The sequence below is a fragment of the Petaurus breviceps genome, unplaced genomic scaffold (genome assembly GCF_028583685.1).
Source record: "Petaurus breviceps papuanus isolate PSGF00001 unplaced genomic scaffold, PetGlider_PUasm1.0 38, whole genome shotgun sequence".
Classification (NCBI taxonomy): domain Eukaryota; kingdom Metazoa; phylum Chordata; class Mammalia; order Diprotodontia; family Petauridae; genus Petaurus; species Petaurus breviceps.
In genome coordinates, this window is record NW_027186304.1 from 81,342,671 (window position 1) to 81,356,577 (window position 13,907).

General features: G+C 40.3%; 1 pseudogene; it reads left to right on the forward strand.

Moving 5' to 3' along the window:
• Window positions 1-1,239, forward strand: part of LOC138170277 (mitochondrial import receptor subunit TOM40 homolog) — a 6,694-nt pseudogene extending 5,455 nt beyond the window's left edge.
• The last annotated feature ends 12,668 nt before the right edge of the window (window positions 1,240-13,907 follow it).

Here is a 13,907-nt window from a genome sequence, read left to right on the forward strand (position 1 = left end):
GACCCAGTCCGGCCCCGGCTTCATGGCCACTGGTGCTGGTGCTGCTGGGTTCACGCTACCCAGGATGGGTGGCCTGAGCACAGAGCGTGGAGCCCCACACCCGCGGAGGAGTCCCACACCCGCGGAGGAGTCCCACACCCGCGGAGGAGTCCCACACCCGCGGAGGAGTCCCACACCCGCGGAGGAGTCCCACACCCGCGGAGGAGTCCCAGGCGGCCCCAAAAATGGGTCCCCGACGCCGGAGGATGAGGCCTGCTGCTGCCTGCCCAACCCAGGCACATTTGAGGAGTGCCACTACAAGTGCAAGGAGCTTTTCCCCATGCAGATGGAGGGCATGAAGCTCATGGTGAACAAGGGGCTTAGCAACCACTTCCAGGTCGACCACACCGTGGCCCTCAGAACCATCGGGAACTCCAACTACCACTTCAGGTTGGGACTAAGCAGGTGAACCCCACCGACGCCTTCCCAGTGCTGGTGGGAGACACGGACAATTGCGAGAGCCTCAGTGTGCAAGTAATCCATCAGGTGGGGCTGGGCCTGCGTTCCATAGACCCAGCAGTACAAGTTTGTGAACTGGCAAGTGGACAGAGAGTACTGGGGCTCTGACTTCACGGCAGCCTTGACCCTGGGGAACCCCGATGTGCTGGTGGGCTCAGGGATCCTAGTGGTTCACTATTTTCAGGCTAGGCGGGGAGTTGGTTTATCACTGGAGGCCAGGAGACGAAGGCACCGTCATGTCTCTGCCAGGGGAGTGCACAGTGCCTAACTGGTTGGCAACCGGGCAAGGCGGGGGCTCATGCTACATATTAGCACAAAGCCAGTGACCAGCTTCAAGTCAGGGTGGAGTTGGAAGCCAGCACCCGAATGCAGGACACGAGTGTCTCCTTTGGCTACCAGCTGGACTTCCCCAAGGCCAACCTCCTTTTTTTTTTTTTTAAAGCAATCGGGGTTAAGTAACTTGCTCAAGGTTACAAGGCCAGGTATTTCTGGGTGGGTAATAAGTGTCTGAGCCCAGATTCGATCCACATGTCATTCCGACACTGGAGCCGGTGTTCTTACTCGCTGTGCTACCTGGCTGCCCCCCAACCTCCTTTTTAAAGGCTCCATGGACAGCAACTAGATTGTGGGGGGCTACCCTAGAGAGGAAACTGCCCCCCCCTACCCCTGACACTGGCCCTAGGTGCTTTCCTCAATCATTGAAACAAGTTCCAGTATGGTTTTGGCCTCACTATGGGCTGAGCCCATCACACCACCCATCCCGCCTGTCCCTCTGCTCCCGGGCTGGGGAGGAAGTGTCCTTGAGGCTCCTGAGGGTTAGGAGAGGGGAAGACCCCTTTTATTTATATTTATAAAATAAATTTATAATTTTTATTATATTATTATATTTATTTCTATATATAAATAAAGCTGCTGGCTCTGGCTAGAGCCTGAGAACCCCCAGCCCTTCCACTTCTACCCCTAATGGCCACAGAGATCCCTTCCAGCTTTAAAAAAAAATAGTAGTATTTTGGTTTTGATCCTTACAATTATAAAGTATTAGAGTCATACTTAACAGTTGCTTGTTTTAGACAAACTTAATATGTTTCAAGTTAGATATGATGGGTCAAATACTCACCATCAACTTATCTTTATCAACCAATCTTGGGCAAAGTCTTTCTTCTAAGCAAGCACAATAAGACCCCATAACTGAAACTCATTTTAAAAAGGATATTCAAAATCAAATGCTTCAATAGGGAAGAGGCAAAAAGCAAAGCAGGTAACAGGTACCTTTAATCATGGTATCTCTATGGATATCCATAAATAGATTTTCCTTTTCCTGTTCTCTGTAACCCGTACCCCAAACACAGGGTTCTGAACCAAAACATTCTTACACTGATTTCCATGTGCATATAGATAACAAGGGGCATAGTCATCAAAACACAGTATTTTAATATTGGAGGTAATCTCAGAGAAAAATGCTCTTCCTCCTCAGTGTGAGCATCCCCTTACAGCAACGGTGAGCATGAGCTCATCCAGATTGTGCATGAATCCTTTCAGTAACAGGGAACTCAGTACTTCATAATACAATCCTTTTAATTTCTGTAAATTTTCCCCTTTGGGGATAGGGAGGGAGGGAATGGAAATAGTGTTCCAGACTTCTGTTTTTATTAGTGTGGAAACTCTCTCCCTGTGCGTGTATATATGTGTATACATATATGTATTTATTATATACATACATGTATTATATACATGTATGTACACACACATATATATGCTTTAGTCCCTATAATAGCAATAGTAGGTCTATTCCTCAAAGAGATCAAATAAAGAGAAAATACCTATATTGTGTGTGTGTGCTTTTGGAAGTGGAAACTAAGGGAGAGAGGTAGCCATTAGCTGAGCAATGACTGAACATGGGATGTACGGGATATTCAGGGAGGACTAGCAGCTCTGGTATGAGGGCTTGCTGAGTCCTTTTCAGGGCTGCTTATCCACCTTTGGGGTCCACCTTTTCATTCACCTCTCACCTGTGGCTCCAAGGCTTGCACATAGCAGCAACACTCTGGTAAAGCTTTAAAACCAGGTTGAGGGCAACTGATGGGTCTCAAATCTGTCAGTGAGTTAGGGGGATGTCTACCCCCAGTATATGGAAACTTACCCCTGTTAAAAATGTGCAGATGAGAACAATTTTTTCCAATACCCATGAAAGAGACTGAAGCAAGTGCTGTGGAGTGCTAAGAGCTTGGTCAGACATTGAAAACACCAAGGTCATCCAATGCATCATGGGCCATTGCCAGTCAACTTGACTTTTGTCTGGTCACTGGACCTCAATGTCTCTGAAGACAGTGAGACTGACAGCTTTGTATAATTCTGCCTGACTTAAATCCAACTCATGAGCAAGTCAAGGCATGTGACACTGTGACCTGTGATGTCATTGGTCTTCTTTCAAGGATTAAAGTATGAACAGAATGCCATAAGAAAGGACAAAATGGACAGTTTCAGAGAAACCTCAAAAGACTTGGATGAACTGGGACATACCCCAGTATATGGAAGTATGTATGAACAAAGGGAAGTGGGCATAACCAAGAGAAAATTTTATACCATAACAAGAGCACTATAAAAACAAACTTTCGAAGACATAGATTCGCCCACCCCCCTGTGCGTGGAGTCACTCTTTCTCAGTTTCATTCCTTGAGAATGCTTCTCTATAAACTTCTTTACCAAACAAACAAACCCAGTTAGATTCCTTTGCCTATGAGGAGCCTGGCTCCATATAGTGCTTTGGTTTCTCATTGCCCTGGGAAGTTACTTTATACCTGGAAAACTGGCAAAGCTGAGAAAAGAGAAATGTTGGAGGAATGGACAAAAATCAGGAAAACTGAAACACAGTAGATCTATTTTCTGGGCCAATATTTCTGGAAAGTGATTTGGAATAATGTTAAGAAGGTAACTAAAATTCCCATGTCCTTTAATACAGTAAACCCACTGCTGGGCATATACCCCAAGGAGATCAGAAATAAAAAGAAAGTTTCAATAGACAACAAAATGTCAACCTTCTAGAGGGAGGCAAAGCCAACATGGCAGGGACTTACCTGAGCTCTCCCCCTATCCAGATATCTGTAGGAAATTACTCTAAATACATTCTAGAGCAGCAGAACCCACAAAATGACAGCGTGACACAAATTTCCAGCCCAAGACAACTTAGGTCATCAGAAAAGGTCTGTTGCACCTAGGTAAGTCTAGCACAGGCCCCACCAGTGCAGACTGAGCCCCAGTAAACCAAAAGCAGACTTTTGGAGAGACTGAATCAGCAGTGCAGTGACAGTGGCTGCTTCTGAATCTCTCAGCCCACAGAGCGTCAAACAACTAGTCAGAAGGAGATTGCAGGGGTCTTTTTGCTAACACTGAGACAAGATTCCATTGCTTTGCCCATACTCAGATACAGGTTGCAGTCCTGAATGGCAGTCCCAGGGCAAGAAGGAACACTAGCTTAGCAGAGCTTGCAGCCACAGTGGAGGGGGGACCCTCCTCACTGCTCCGGGACAGAAAAGAGTGCTTGTGGTTGATCACAGACCAGAGCACAGGCCAGTAGAGTAGTATACACCTCTCCTTAGATCATACCACCTTGGTACAACTGAAAACTTACAGATCCCTAGAAGTATCTCTGTAAACAGCCGCACAAAACTCCTGAAGCTTGAGATAATGAACCCTCCATCCTGGAAGCAGAACCCTACTTAACAAACAACAGTCAAGTAACAGCCTGGAAAAATGAGCAAATCAGAAAAAAAAAACTTTGATTATAGAAAATGATTATGGTGACAAGAAGATCAAAACACAAACTCATCAGAAGACAACAAAGTCAAAGTTCCTATAACCAAAGGCTCCAAGAAAAATATGAATTGGTCGTAGGCCATGGAAGAGCTCAAAAAGGATTTTGAAAATCAAGTAAGAGAGGTAGAGGAAAAATTGGGAAGAGAAATGAGAGCAATGCAAGAAAATTATGACAAAAGAGTCAACACCTTGGTGTTGACAAAAATACCAAAGAAAATAACACTTTAAAAAGTAAACTAAAAAAAAAGCACAATAGTCCAAATGGCAAAAGAGGTCCAAAAACCCAATGAGGAGAAGAATGCCTGGAAAAGCAAAACTGGTTAAATGGAAAGGGAGGTACAAAAGCTCACTGAAACAAAATAATTCCTTAAAAATTAGAATGGAGCAAATGGAAGTTAATGACTTTATGAGAAATTAAGAAACAATTAAAAGAATGAAAAAAATAAAAGACAATGTAAAATATCTCATTGGAAAAAACATCAGGTCTGGAAAATAGATCCAGGAGAGAGAATAAAATTATTGAACTACCTGAAAGCCATGACTCAAAAAACCAAAACAAAACAGAGCCTAGACATCATCTTTCAAGAAATTATCAAGAAAAACTGCCCTGATATTCTAGAACCAGAGGGTAAAATAGAAATCAAAAGAATCCACTGATCACCTCCTGAAAGAGGTCCCAAAATGAAAACTCCCAAGAATATTACACCCAAATTCCAGAGTTCTCAGGTCAAAGAGAAAATACTGCAAGCAGCCAGAAAGAAATAATTTAAGTATCATGGAGTCACAGTCAGGATAATACAAGATTTAGCAGCTTCTACCTTAAAGGACTAGAAGGTTTGGAATATCATACTCTACAGGGCAAAGGAGGTAGGATTACAAACAAGAATCACATACTCAGCAAAACTGAGTTCAGTCCTTCAGAGGAAAAATTGAAATTAAATGAGATAAAGGACTTTCAAGCATTCTTGATGAAAAGACCACTGCTAAATAGAAAATACAAGACTCAAGAGAAAAATAAAAAGGGGAATAGGAAAGGGAAATCATAAGGGAATTAATAAGTTTAAACTGTTTACATTCCTGCATGGGAAGATGATATTTGTAACTCATAAGACCATCTTCATTCTTAGGGTAGTTAGGAGTATATATAGACAGAGAGCACAGGTATGAGCTGAATATGAAGGAAAGATATCTAAAAAATAAAATTAAGAGGCGAGAGAGAGAAATGTATTAGGAGAAAGGGAGAGATAGAATGGGATAAATTATCTCACATAAAAGAGGAAAGAAGGAGTGGCTAGGTGGCACAGTGAAGTGACTCCCTGGAGTCAGGAGGACCTGAGTTCAAATCTGGCCTCATACACTTAACACTTATTAGCCATGTGACCTTGGGCAAGTCACTTAACCCCAACTGCCCCTCCAAAAATAAAAAAAAGAAAAAAAAAGAAAAGAGGACAGAAAAAGCTTTGGTGGGGGGGGGGCAGGGAGGAGGTAAGGGGAAGTGAGTGAACCTTACTCTCATCAGAATTGGTTCAAAAAGTGAATAACATATACACTCAATTGGGTATAGAAATCTACCTTACCCTACAGGAAAGTAGGAGGAGAAGAGAAGGGTGGGAGATGACAGAAGGGAGGGTAGACCAAGGGAGTCAGAAGCATAACACTTTTGATGATAGAGAGGGTGAAAGGAGAAAGAGAATAGAACAAATGGGTTGGGGGAAATAGGATGGAGGGAAATACAGTTAGTAATAGTAATTATGAAAAAAAAATTTGAAGCAAGACAACAAAATGTCCCCTGAAGCACTTTTTATAGTAAAAAAAAAAATTGAAAACAAAGTAGATGCCTATCAATTGGGAAATGGTTAAACAAATTGTGGTACATAAATTGGAACAGAAAGTTAATAGGTTATAAGAAACAATGAATATTCTGTCAGTACATAATTAATAAGCACCTACTATGTGCTAGGCACTGTACTAAGCACTGAACACTTTGCTAAGTACTGTATATATGAAGAATACAAAGAAGCATGGGAAGAGTGATATGAACTGATGCAAAGTGAAGAAATTAGGAACTAGGAAACGAACTACAATAATGTCAATCAAAAGAACAACAACAAAAATCAAAATTGAATGCTATGAAATTATGAGGAAGCCTGTCCCCCAAGCCCCCAAGAAAAAATATAGGAATAAAACTTTCTCCCTCTGTGAAGAAACAGGGAGACCATGAGCATGCAATGTTGTATATAATGTCAAACTTGTTTATATGTTGATGAAGCTTAGCTAAACTGTTTTTTCTTATCTAGTTTTTGTAATAAGAGACATTTCTCTGAGAGGCGGAGGAGAGTATATTTTGAAATGAAGTTGATATAAAAAGGAAAGGTATAAATAAAATATTTTTTAAACAAAGGGAAAGAATGAAATTCTGGAATCATAGCATCATAGATTTAGGCCTGGAAAGGACCTCAGAGTTCATCTAGTTCAACACCCTCATTTAACAGAAGAGGAAAGAAGTCCAGAAGTAGAAAAGTCGCAGAGCCAGAATTCAAATGCAGATCCTCTGATTCTAAAATATGTCTCCTGAAAATAAATTGTGAGGGTAAAAACTATACTTGTTATGCAGTCATGTACAACTCTTCATGACCCCATTTGGGGTTTTCTAGAGAAAGATACTGGAGAGGCTTGCCATTCCCTTCTCCAGTTTATTTTTACAGATGAAGAAACTGAGGCAAACAGGGTTAAATGACTTGCCCAGGGCCACACAGCTAGTAAATGTCTGAGGTCAGATTTGAACTCAAGAAGATGAGTCTTCCCAACTCCAGGTCCAGCACTCTATTCACTGAGTCTCCTAGATACTCTGCCCACACACTATTTGATCACATATTTTCAATAATACACAGGACCCACATGCACTATACTTTCCAGTCATTTTATACCTCAGAAAGAGCACACGGAAACCTGAAAGTTGGAAAGAATACATTCTTCTATTCATGTTAGAATTTATTACTTTCTTAGCTGTTTTGCAAAAGTCATAACAATAACACAAATATTATATTGGAAGCTTTAAGGAAGCTTAAGACAGAAAATTGTCACTATCATTTCAATAAATTTAGTTTTGAACAAACTTTGAAGAATCATGTTATCTCCTAAAACTTTCCCTAGCTGTTTTATTACACTCGGAAATAAGGGCTTCAGATACCATCTATAACCTATACCTGAACAAGAACCCATTCTACAATATCCCAACAAGTGGTCATCCAGACTTTACTTGAAGACTCCAAGTATAAAGAGGATAGACCCACTACCTTGAGGGCAGCCCATTACTCTTTTAGGAGCCTCTGACAGCTAGCAATTTTTCCTTTGCATTTAGCCTAAATCTGCCTCTTTGTAATCTTTCCTTCTTTATTGATTCTTTCCCTTTATGCCTACAAACATGCCACGTCTCCCCACCCTGAAAAAAAACCCTCACTTGATCTAACATCCCCACACTAACCATCATCCTCTATCTATCCTACTCTTCTCTGATAAATTTCTTGAGCTGTCTGGCGTACAGGGGTGGGGAACGTGTAGCCTCTAGGCTATATGTGGCCTTATAAGTACCTGGGTGTGGCCTTTTGATCAAATTTTATAGAACAAATCCTTTTATTAAGGAGATTTGTTCTGTGAAGTTTGGATTGGTCAAAAGGACACACTTGAGCACTAGAGGGTCACTTGCGACTTCAAGGTCACAGGTTCCCCACCCTGGTAGACTGTCTCCACTTACTCTCCCCTCTCATTCTCTTCTCAACCCTTTGTAATCCGATTTCTGACCTCATTATTTAACTGAAATTGCCTTATCTAAAGTTACCATTGATTTCCTAATTGCCAAATTAGATAGGATCTTCTGAATCTTAATCCTTTTTTTAATTTCTATGCATCATTTGACACTATGCACACTTTCTCCTCCTGGTTACTCTCTCCTCCTCATGTTTTCAGATTACTCTCCTGCTCACTCCTCTTTCTAATCTTACCTTCTCAGTCTTCTTTGTTGGATCTTTCTCCAGGTCATACCCACTAATCATGGTTGTCCTCTAAAGCTCACCCCTGGGCCCTCTCCTCTTTTTCCTCAACACTCTTATCACTGGTACTGTATCTTAGTCATCTTGACTTTTGTCCTGCCACTGGACTTAGATGACTCAGGAAAATAGAGTGGGGTGATAATTTTACATTACTCAGTTAAATCCATTCACATGCAAGTCAAGATATCACTCATGATGTCATTGATCTTCTTCAGAAATGAAGGAGAAACAATAACATGTCACTTGCTGATTTCATCAGCTTCCACAGGTTCAGTTATTATTGTCCCTGCAGATAGTCCCCCATCTCCATAGTCAACCTTAGTCTTTCTCTTGAGCTCTAGTTCCTTATCACCAACTGGTTTTTGGACATTTTGAACTAGATGTCTCATGAACATTTCAAACTAACTCTAACTGTAATTCTCTCTCTCTCTCTCTCTCTCTCTCTCTCTCTCTCTCTCTCTCTCGCTCTCTCTCTCTCTCTCTCTCTCTCTCTCTCTCTCTCTCTCTCTCTCTCTCTCTCTCTCTCTCTCTCTCTCTCTCTCTCTCTCTCTCTCTCTCTCTCTCTCTCTCTCTCTCTCTCTCTCTCTCTCTCTCTCTCTCTCTCTCTCTCTCTCTCTGTCTCTCTCTTCCTCTCTCTGTCTCTGTGTCTCTGTCTCTCTGTCTCTGTGTCTCTGTCTCTCTCTGTCTCTCTGTTTCTCTCTCTCTCTGTCGGTCTCTCTCTCTCTGTCTCTCTCTGTCTCTGTCTCTCTCTCTCTGTCTCTCTGTCTCTGTCTCTCTCTCTCTCTCCTCCTTCTCTCTTCCCCTCTCTGGCTCCCCCCCACCTTCTCCCTCTTCTCTCTTGCCCTCTCTCTCCCTACCCCTCCTTCTCCCTTACTCTCCCTTCCCTCTTCACCTCTACTCTTAGCTTCCCTGCCCTCCTCCTTTAAGACAGTTCAAATCACATCTTCTACAAGAGGACTTTTCTCATCCCCCCGCCCCCTCCCCCTGGCCCCATCCCCAACCCTGAGTACAAGCTAATGATTTCAATAATATTTTTTTCTTTTTCTTTCATTTTTTGGGAACTTAATAATCCTCAAAATACATAAAAGATCGGGGGAAGAAGACTACATAAGAGCATGTATAAAATATAGAAAAAGATCAGGGAAGAGGATTGTAAAAAAAAAAAGATGAACTCATGTTACCTATACATATGTTTTTAATATATATGTATATAGATATAGACACAAAGTTTTACTAAGTAGTAACAAAATGCTTCTATTTGTTGCTACTGTTATTTTCCTTTTCTGTACTTCTTTCTTTTCCTTCTGTCCTTATAAAAAATGTTTTATTGATTTTTTTCTCCAATGATACTTAAACATATAGGATATAATTTAGAAGTTAGGAAGTATGTATTCTAATAAAGTGTTTCTCCTATGTTAATGTTGGGGGAAAAGTCTGGAGCATCTAATGTACTATTGAGAGAATGTTGTATATGGCTCTGAAGCTCTCATCACTGTTAATCCTGTAGGTCCTGATGACAGTAAGGGCAATGGTGGGCATTCATCTCCCCAAAATGAAACTGATACAAACTGCTTCTGAACATTCAACAATAAAATAAAGGGAACAAACATAAGACGAGATGAAAAAGGTCACAAAGACCTTCAAAAAGATATCTAAAGATTTGAGAATTTTCTTTTTTTTTTTTTCAAAGATTCCACTTCTTTCCCTCAATCATTTCCACAACACATACTTTCTCCTGAAGATACTCCATCTCTTGGCACCCTCTTCAAATCTTTCTACTACTCCTGAAACATAGAGCCAGGAGAAGATGCTATATTATATTATATTATACTCTTTGGTCCTGCTGTTTTGAGATGACCACTCAGCAACCTTTAAAGTTCACTCCATCCTTATCCAGATGTTTGTTGCTTTCCTCTATTGCTCCCCTGGTCACACTTCTTTCTCTCCACATGTTCAATATTTGGTTCAGAGTCTTCTTACCTACCCCAATACTTTCCTCCTTTTTAGACACCCTGGCCTCCCACTTCCTTATTCTCCTCAATTCACAGTTCCCCTGTTTCCAGTTTACCTACATCATACACACTTTAGAATGCCCTGACCCCAACTGACCAAATTCCTAGTTATAGAACCCTTCCCACTAGGCAATGGGAAACATCCCTATTCCATCTGGTGATAAAGAGTAAAGTTAATGCACAAAGAGATGAATAAAAATGTTTTGCTATTGGAAAAAACTAAAAGGAAAGAATTCAGGGTAGTAGCTCTGTGGAGAAGCAGGTTTTTGTTAAATTAGTATATTAAAAACCTGCAGCAAGAATAACAATAAAGGAAATTAGTACTTAGCTCTGAAAATGCATAGTTCCCCTGTCTGAATAATAATAGTAATGATAATAACATTTATATGGCACTTTAAATTTTGCAAAGCACTTTATCTATATTGTCTCATTTGATGTTCATAATCACTGTGAGCTGGATGCAATTTAAATCTCCATTTTACAGATGAGGAAACCTAGCAAGGTTAAGTGACTTTCCCAAGGTCACACACCTAGTAAATAACTCAGGCAGGCTTTGAACTTAGGTCTTCCTTACTCCACATATAGTACTCTATTGCATTTCCTAGCTGCCATAAAAGATGCAGTAGGGAAATGGAATTCTTCAGAATAAAACTTTTTAAAAAACTACTGAAAGGAAACGGTATTCAAAAATAAAAATGCAGAAGGAATGATAACATCTTCAGAGGGAAAAAAAAATCAACAACAAATTTTCCCTATCTCAACAAAATGTTGAACAACCTTGACATATGGGGTTTTTTTTGTTTGTTTGTTTAATAAAGAGAAGTAGCATCTTGAGGAAACCATGTGTTGTACCATATCTCCAATTTACAATGTTAATTACCTGACTGAGGGTCACTTGGGCAAAAATCAACCTTCATTAGGCCAATTTTTTTGGATGCAAGATTACTAAATTAAGTAGTTGTCTTACTAATAAGCCACCTGGGGTATTACTTGTGTGTATGTCCTGCTCAAATCACTGGTTGGGAAAAAATAGGCATGTGTCAGCTGATGCTAGTGACACTGTCAGAGAACTCTAATACAGCACTGAATGATACAACTCGAGTCATTTTCATGAATAATGGGGTCAGTGAATCTCCTTAGCAAGCACTTTGCCAGCACTAAATGAACTGCACATTCATTTTCCCCCAGGAAACCCTGAATTTTTTACCCTTTTGAAGACTCAAAATTTTATTTTCACAAAGTAGGGATTAAATTTTTAATGTTGCAATTTTAAAGTCCAGGCTAGAACCTGTCTTCCACTAAGATCTACCATGCCAGATGGGGGAAAAAGTTCTGTGAAAAGTCTTTCAGGTCTAAATGCTCAACTCTCATTATTTCAAATCAATTTTAACAAACATCTTTTAAATGCTTACCCTTTGCTTGGGCCCAGGGCCATAACAAAGGTGAGGTGAATGTGGCTTTGCTCCAAAGTAGAGATTTGCAGGAATGCAGGAAATGTGTCTTAGTCAGGATATATATGGGATTTATTTATTTATTCATTCATTCATTCATTGATTTGATTTGGAAAATATATATTTGGATATATGAGGGATATATAAGGGATCCCTGATAGTACTTATATTCCTCAAAGAAAAGGGACAGTTCAGAGTTATGACTGGACAGGGATGATGATAAGGTGCTAAGGGCTTCTTATAACCAAGAGTGTCTTCTGCCAGATTTTAGGAAAATCAGAGCCAGGGACTTCTTCACTTGGCAGACTTAGCTACCACATGCTGGGTGCTTCTCATTAAGTCAAGATCTTAGATGGGGTTATAAGGATGGGAATGAAAATGGTGGGTGGCAACCAATCTTTAAATCTTACTAGAGCTAAGAAGGGAACCTAGGCTTTGTACCTGGGTACAAAAGAGAAAAAAAGGAGAAAAGTATGGGGCTAATGTGCCTCTCAATGTGTGGGAGCATGGGCTCCAGTGGCATCTTGCCTTTCTATCAGATTGTTCTGCAGACATCAGGCATTTACATGAACATTTTTATTCTATATTGTGTCACTCAGCTGCTAAAAACCCTTCCATAGTTCTCTACAGTTTTCTCACCTCTGCCTCTAGGAATTCCTAGTTCCCTTTAAGGCTCAGTTGAAGTGGCATCACAATATAAACTTTCCCTCACACCTCCATGTGATTCCCTACCACCAAATAACTTAATCTTGTGTTTACTTGTATCTGTATATGTTTCCCCCAATAGAACTCTTTGAGGACAGACTTCTTCATCTTATTTCTATATTCCCAGGGCCTAGCACAATGATTGGCATATATCAGATGCTTAATAATTATAAATGATCATTGGATTGAATTAGAAATCACCCAACATAAAATAGCAAGATCTTCCTTTCCCCTTCCCTCATCCCTGTCCCACCATGACTGACTGTCATACTAATTACCAAGTATATCTAGCTTGGCCTACTCTACCCCAACAAAAGCTGTCTTTCCTAACTCTTATCACAGATGAAAAATTCCTAATTACAGACTTAATTAATACTGGGGGAGATATAAAATTTAGATAAGCATAATCCCTATCTTCATGTAGCCTACAAACAACAGTGAATATGATGTTCTGGGTTAAAATAGCTTTGAAGACACCTATAAATGTGATCCTGACCTAAATGATTACTCTGTCAAGTAAAAAATTTCCTTTTCTATGATATGATTGAGATTATTGAAAACTAGTATTCAGGACTAGTTCTACTGAATGTTTCAACATATACAATCAAAAGGGCTTCATTCATAAGAAAAGTATAAGAATTAACATAAGTGAGTGACTGAATGTTATAATGGTGGCCATGGAAGGAAACAGAGGAAAACCTGGGAAGTGACTAATGTAGACTAACGAAAACAAGGTTGTGTTTGCCCCAGAAACAATCAAAAATAGAGAAATTATGAACTAGAGGTGCATAACAAGACACACATCCTTGGACAAGGACAATATCTCGATTTGTTTCACTTGGCTATACATATTTGTTACAAGGGAGGCCTAATTACTTTTATTTTTTTTGGAGGGAGGAGAGCAGGGCAATTGGGGTTAAGTGACTTGTCCAAGGTCACAAGGCTAGTTTTTGTGTTGTGTCTGAGGCTGGATTTGAACTCAGGTATTCCTGACTTCAGGGCCAGTGCTCTATTCACTGTGCCACCTAGCTGTCCCCAAGCCTGATCTTTTTTCAAACATTATTCTCTTCCTTTATTTTTTTCAAACTCAGTGATTTTATGCTACACTTATATATTGATTGCCCTTTTCTCTTAGACTCCAGATGCCTAAATTTTATGAGCTGTAGTTGAATAAATCAAAACCAACTAAAAAATTAATACACAATTACTTTGCAAATATATGTGTGTATATACACGTGTATTTATATATATATATATAGTATGTGGGGGGGAAGAGGGAGAGAGAGGAGAGAGAAAGAGAGGGAGAAGGAGAGGGAGAGGGAGAGGGAGAGGGAGAGAGGGAGAGAGAGGGAGAGAGGGGGAGAGAGAGAGAGAGAGAG